Consider the following 6,000-nt stretch of genomic DNA (forward strand, 5'->3'; position numbering starts at 1 on the left):
CCTTAAATTCCCACTAATCCTTTTGCTCGCTGATCTCACTCTGTGCTGTTTCAAGAAGCCAGCAATTAGGGGCATTGCTGGTAAATTCAAAAAATAGATGCTTGGAGGCTGGGGCCAGAACAAGAGCTGAAGTTGTCACTTCTCTCAGGAGCTTCGGCATAATTTCTCATCACTGGATTTTTTTTCCAGTAAGTTGGCTTCCTGATGACTTTACAGTACAACATGGAGTATGTAGTTTGAGTTGAGGCATGGGTTTGGTAGGAGCTGTGTTTTCCTTTCCGCTCAGAGCTGTTCTGGGTTCTGAGCACCGCCCAGCTTCACTCTTGGTCCCTGGCAAAGCCAGAGTGGTTTCATCAAGGCTTGAGTTTATGGTTAAAACCAAGTGTATCTGAGGCTTTCACAAATATTGGTGATATTTGAGGAATCCTATGAGTGTCCCCTGGGATAGCACCAGGACATGGAAACTGCTTACTTTAGCATAAGAAATGGTGCAGGCAGCTTATTCTTAATACATAAGATAAATAGGCAAATATGCTGAAATCCAGCTTTACACTTGGCAGTGTTTCTGATAAATCCACATGCTCTCAGCTCATCTTCTCAGTTATATAATGCATGAGAGAAAAATTTTGTGTTCTCTAGTGTTTTGTCAAAGGGCTTTTGTGTGGAGAGTGACTCCACAGGGATTTTTCTTATCTCTGTCTGTGGGAGCTACCACGATTGCTAAGAAACATCTTAGCAACAGTATCATTCCCCTGAAAACAAAATGCTACAGAAACTGTAGAATTTACTACAATTAAGCTGCTTCCTTAGAAGAAACTTGAAGTGTTTAAGAAAGAGGCAAGAAAGCAGTACACAATTTTTCCTTTTGTGTTTCTCCCACTACCTGGAAATGTTTTGCCAGTTTTTCTGAAGATATACCCATCACCAGCCCTGCAGATCTGCTGAATACTTCGTGGGTTAAAAAAAAAATAGACCTCATGATTCCCATAGGCCCTCCAACCCTTTCTTGTTTCTAATTTCAAAGGCCCTTTTGAGTGGGAAACAAAAGGTTAATTTTCTCCAGCTTGCCCAGGCTGACTTAATGTAACAGAAGGCAGCAAATTGTATTGATTTAGTGACATGCAACTGTCCAGAAAGAGCTATTTATACATTATTCAGGACAAACACTGTCATAATGGACAAACAGCAGCAGCATCTGGGATGTTAATGTCTACAAATAAGATTATTCTTTGAAAGGATTAGGACGAAGCATTTTGTGTAATTAGATTTCTCAGTTTTAGGAATGAATTGCCTTTTAGCAGTAAAAGCTGTCACTGAGGGAGCCATTAGCTCCTTATAACTGAATTAAATGCATAATTAGTGACATGATCGCATTAGGATTTGTTTCATTTTTAACTAATCCAGGGTGCAGGGGGGGTGGTCTCTGCAGGTCAGCACAGCCCTCCTCGGCAGGGCCTGGCCTCAGCTGGCGAGCCGGAGTTGGGAAAAGTCAGGCGCGTGTGAACGGGAGCCGAGGCCTCGGCACGGAGCTCGCGGGGCTATTCATCACTGGGTGCTGGGTGACAGTGACTGATGGGCTCGGCCCGGGCCTGGCACTTTACCAGTGCAAGAATCATACGAGCCAGGGAGCAGAATGACAGCTGGAGCGCCGTGTCAAGTGGTGTAGAGACCAGAGCTATTAATAATCTGTGCCACATGATCTGTGCCGCCAGAAAACAATGATTTAGACATTGGTTAGAATAAAGATTTCACATTTAGTATGGAGGGACTAGCCTAGCACCGGAGGAATAAATCGCTATTCAATCAGCATGTATGAAAATAAGGCAATGAATACATTAGGGGCTAGCAAAAAGGAGGGGAGCGCCTTAGCCCCGGCCCAGCATGAATCCTGTTAATCAGGACTTCCTGAGGCTTTAAGTGGCATTAAGTGGCACTGGAAGTGCAACTCTTGAAGCCTATCACAAGTAAAACAGCAAGGAAATCTTGTAGATCTCAAACTTCAGTGTCCTGTCCTCCTGGGCCTGACACACCCTCACATGGGCTGCAGATCTGTCAGATCACACCCTTCTCATCTCAAAAATGCACAGCAGATGCTTTTTGCTAAGGAAATCCTTCCTGCAACCATTCTCCTGGTCCATGGCTTGGACAGGTGTATTTTTTGCTGAGTTAAAAACTGTTTGGATGGCAGAGCCCTGAGAGAGGCGGTAAATGGAGTTACATCTAGTTGGCTGCCGCTATTCCCCAGGGCTCAGCTTTGGGGCCAATCCTGTTTAATATCTTTATCAATCATCTGGAAGAGAGGATTGAGTGTACCCTCAGCCACTTTTCAGGTGACTCCTGCTCTCCAGAAAAGATGCAGAAATACATGCTTAGACTCTCCACATCATGTACCATGAGGGTCAGTAGTGTAAGTGTGGAGGCTTGGTAGGTCTGCAGCCACCAGACTTCTGTTTCTATAGTTCTGCTTCAGGGTTTTTTTGTAATAGTTGGAGCTGTAGTATAAAGCAGCCTTAGTTCTGTCTCTCTTCTGTCACCTAAATACCAGTAACAAGGCTGTTTTATGCATTGTACATTTTTCCTATGCCCTATATACTTCCTGCAAATAGACTTAGATATTCCTCATTACTCGATGGTCTCTATATGAATATCTTCGTTTGACAGAATGAAGGTCAGAGCTCAAATTCTCAGAGAAGTTCTGGTGCAGGTACCAGCTGAAATACTTATGTTCCTTTCAGAGATGTGTTTTCAGAGTTTAAGTTTATTGAGACTTTCTGGTTGGACTCAGGTAATCATCATCTGAATTCCTGTGATCCAGTTGTGTTTGTGATGTTGCCACTGGTGTCAGGTCTTACTGAAGACCAGCTTTTGGTTATCCCAGGTGCTGGCTGCTGAAAAAACATAGTCCCAGCTGGAATAATAGAATATCTTATTCCTTTATGCTCCTTACCATTTGTGAACAAGTGTGATTTTAGGTGTGTAATGCAAAAATGAGTGTTGGCAGAGTGTAACCAATATGAAAGTGGGAGGTCAGAATAAACCTCAGGCTTGTTGGAAGAGCAGCAGAGGTGCACTTGGGAAGGCCAGCAGGTGTAGGGACACATCAGCTGGTCCTGTTCCCCATGTTTGACTGTCACTGAGGGTCTTTCAGTGTCCCAAATTCTTTGACTTTTGACTTCTCTTTTTTTTTTTTTCCTTCATTGTTTTCTTGCAACTGCTTTCACCAGCCCTGAATCAAACACTTCAATGAGTGATAATAACTCATCCTCTGGTGGGTAGCTTTTTTCTGTTTGTGTTTTTTGCAATTATAAATTGTGTAATCTGAGCTCTCACAGCCAGAGCTTAATATATTTGACTTTATTGCTTTTTGTTTTATGGAAATAAATTACTGCTCACATTCTGACATTTAAATTAAAGGATCTGCACTAAATCTTGTGTGCCACAATAAGAAATTAAGAGAGCTTTTCTTGCTAAACAAGCACAGCTGGAAGCCTCAGTCCATCAAGGACTCAGGTCCAATTAAGGCAGTTACAAAGGGGACAGCGTATTTGGTCCATTCTGTGCTTCAGCATCAGTCAGCTGGGCCCTAGATGCCAATGGGGATGAGCTTCCCCAGCCCAGAAGTGGTCAGATGGGGAGGATTTCTGTCCATAGGAAGTGCCTCACCAGTTTCTGAGGGGCTTAAGTTCCCAGTTGCTTGTGGACAGGTTCATGAACAGAAATATTCATAAAACTCATCTGTGAAGTGATACCAACAGGGGTTCCCTGCTCAGATCTGCAGCCCCCAGAGTTGCACAAGCAGACAGAAAAGCTGGTTTAGAAATGGCAAGCCTTTTAGAAATCACAAATTTGGAAGTGGATAAAATGCCTCTTGGTTAGAAAGCTGTTCCTCTGCCTGCGGGTGGTGATTTCAAGCTTCTCTTTGCTGCATGAAAGACTGAGATGCTCTGTTTTGTGCTTCCACAGAAAACCTGAGGCATTTGTGCAGTCCAGCCACTGCTGGAATATTTCATGTAACTCACAGTAAAACATGGGAAGCACTGCAGTTCCAGTTACAATAAAGGGCACTTTTTTTTTCCCTTACATATTTTAACTTTATGTATGCCTTATTTTACACCAGTCAGGGTCTCTTTTACCTAAACAAGAGCAGCAATTTCTGTTCCCAAAAGTGAGCTTCATTGGCTAGAGCAAAATCCTAGGTGTTGGAGAGAAATTCTGGAAGGAGTAGGGCCATTGTGACTGCTCACAGGTCCAGCTTTTTCTCTGCACCTGCCTGCCCTAAAGCAGTTTTTCTGTATTAGAAGCCTGAATATGGCATGGAGTTTCAACCTAAGGAGACTGTACGTTTCTAAAGGAAACATGAGTAAAAATATATCTTTTTCAGAGTTAATAGAAAATCAGATTTTTTTTTTTTTTTTTTTTTGTGGTGTCTGTCTTTCCTGGGCTTGAGTCCAAGACTAAATGTGAGCAAAGCTTTCCCTTTACTTCTTCTTTCCATCTGGACATATCAACATGATGCAATCCTGTGCATTTGGTACCTTCAACACCCTGTGACCTGTGTTAAGAAGGGACAAGGGGAGCATGGGACAGAAACAAGGAAAAAAAGAAAAAGGGAAATTAAAAGGGGAAAGGAGAAGGAGGAGAGGGAAAAGGAAAAGGAGAACTGAGGTCTGAGGTGGGCTGTAATGCCTCTGATAGAATTGCTCTATAATAAGTTCAATAGTTGCAGTCAGCAGGGAACTGTACTCTGAATATCTACAAGGCTAAAACTGGATGATTTTAATGCCTAAAAATGCCAATCAGAAATATTTCAAATTGATAAAAAAATAAAAGGGTGAGTATTGTTCACCTGAATCTCCCAGTGCCTGATTCCCAGGCATAAAATGAGTGCATTAAAAATCCTGTTTTACACAAGGACTTCAGAGTAATGCTCGTGAAGGGCTCAGGTAGGTGTGATGGTTAAAAGTTGTACCAGAACTTGCCTGTGCAACTTTAAACCCAAAAATTCTTCTCTAGGGAATGACAGACTTTGAAAGCCCCTACTTTTGTGTGTTATGTAATAAATTGTATTGCAACCTGATATAAAGCAAGCAGTGCAATGTCCTTAAATTTTGATGTCAAACAAAAGCTATAATTTCCACATCTCGGTGGAAAGAGGACCTTTGGGTTACACAAACGACACAATTAAACATGTCCCCGAGTGTTCCTAGGCATGGAGGTCGTGGTGAGGAACAGCTTGCAACTTGGATCATAAATCCTCTTCCTTTCCAGGGCAGGGCAAAGCACACACATTGGTTACAAGCAATCCCGGGTATGGATGTGCATCCTCTGAAATTGTACCTGGGCATCTTTCGAAGTGGTGCTGGCTGGCATGGGCCAAAACAGCGTCAGAGAAAATCAGATCTGTTTGTTGGGGCAGACAACTGCCTTCCAATGCCCAGAACTGTGTCCTCTCACTGTTTAATGCACCCACCTTGATATAATCTCAATGTCTGGTTGACCCAGGTCCTGGTGGTCATCCTTTAGCTTCAGTGAAGATGTTACAGTGCTTTGGTTGACTTAGTTAGTTGGGAATTATTGTCTGGACAATCTCTTCCATGTGCTTGTGTGTCTTCTAGTCGTGCAAATTAGTGGTACAGGGCAAAATATAAAATAGCCATTGAAAGTCATGCGGACCTGAGATACAGTGTCAGGTAATCAGCATCACCAAATGGCATTGATATACTCTCATAAACACAGAAGTGGTTTATATTTACACATTTCCATTGAGTAGGTACAGGTTCTCAGATGAGCTCCTTGCTTTTACCTCACAGTGAATTCTTCACGTCATTTCATCTCCTCCTTCTTCCTAAAGGGGGAGAGAAACACCCAATGTGCCTTAGTGGCAAATACCTGTGACTGGGAAAATGAGTGGGCCTGGGGGAAATCTTTTCCACCCAAGCCATTCCTGTAGAGCACTCTGAAGACCTTGCTGAGCTGCCTGCCCCTCCTGCTGCTGAAGTG

This window comes from Agelaius tricolor, unplaced genomic scaffold (assembly GCF_023055355.1).
Source record: "Agelaius tricolor isolate 1412-34295 unplaced genomic scaffold, bAgeTri1.0.p SCAF_8, whole genome shotgun sequence".
NCBI classification, from domain to species: Eukaryota; Metazoa; Chordata; class Aves; order Passeriformes; family Icteridae; genus Agelaius; species Agelaius tricolor.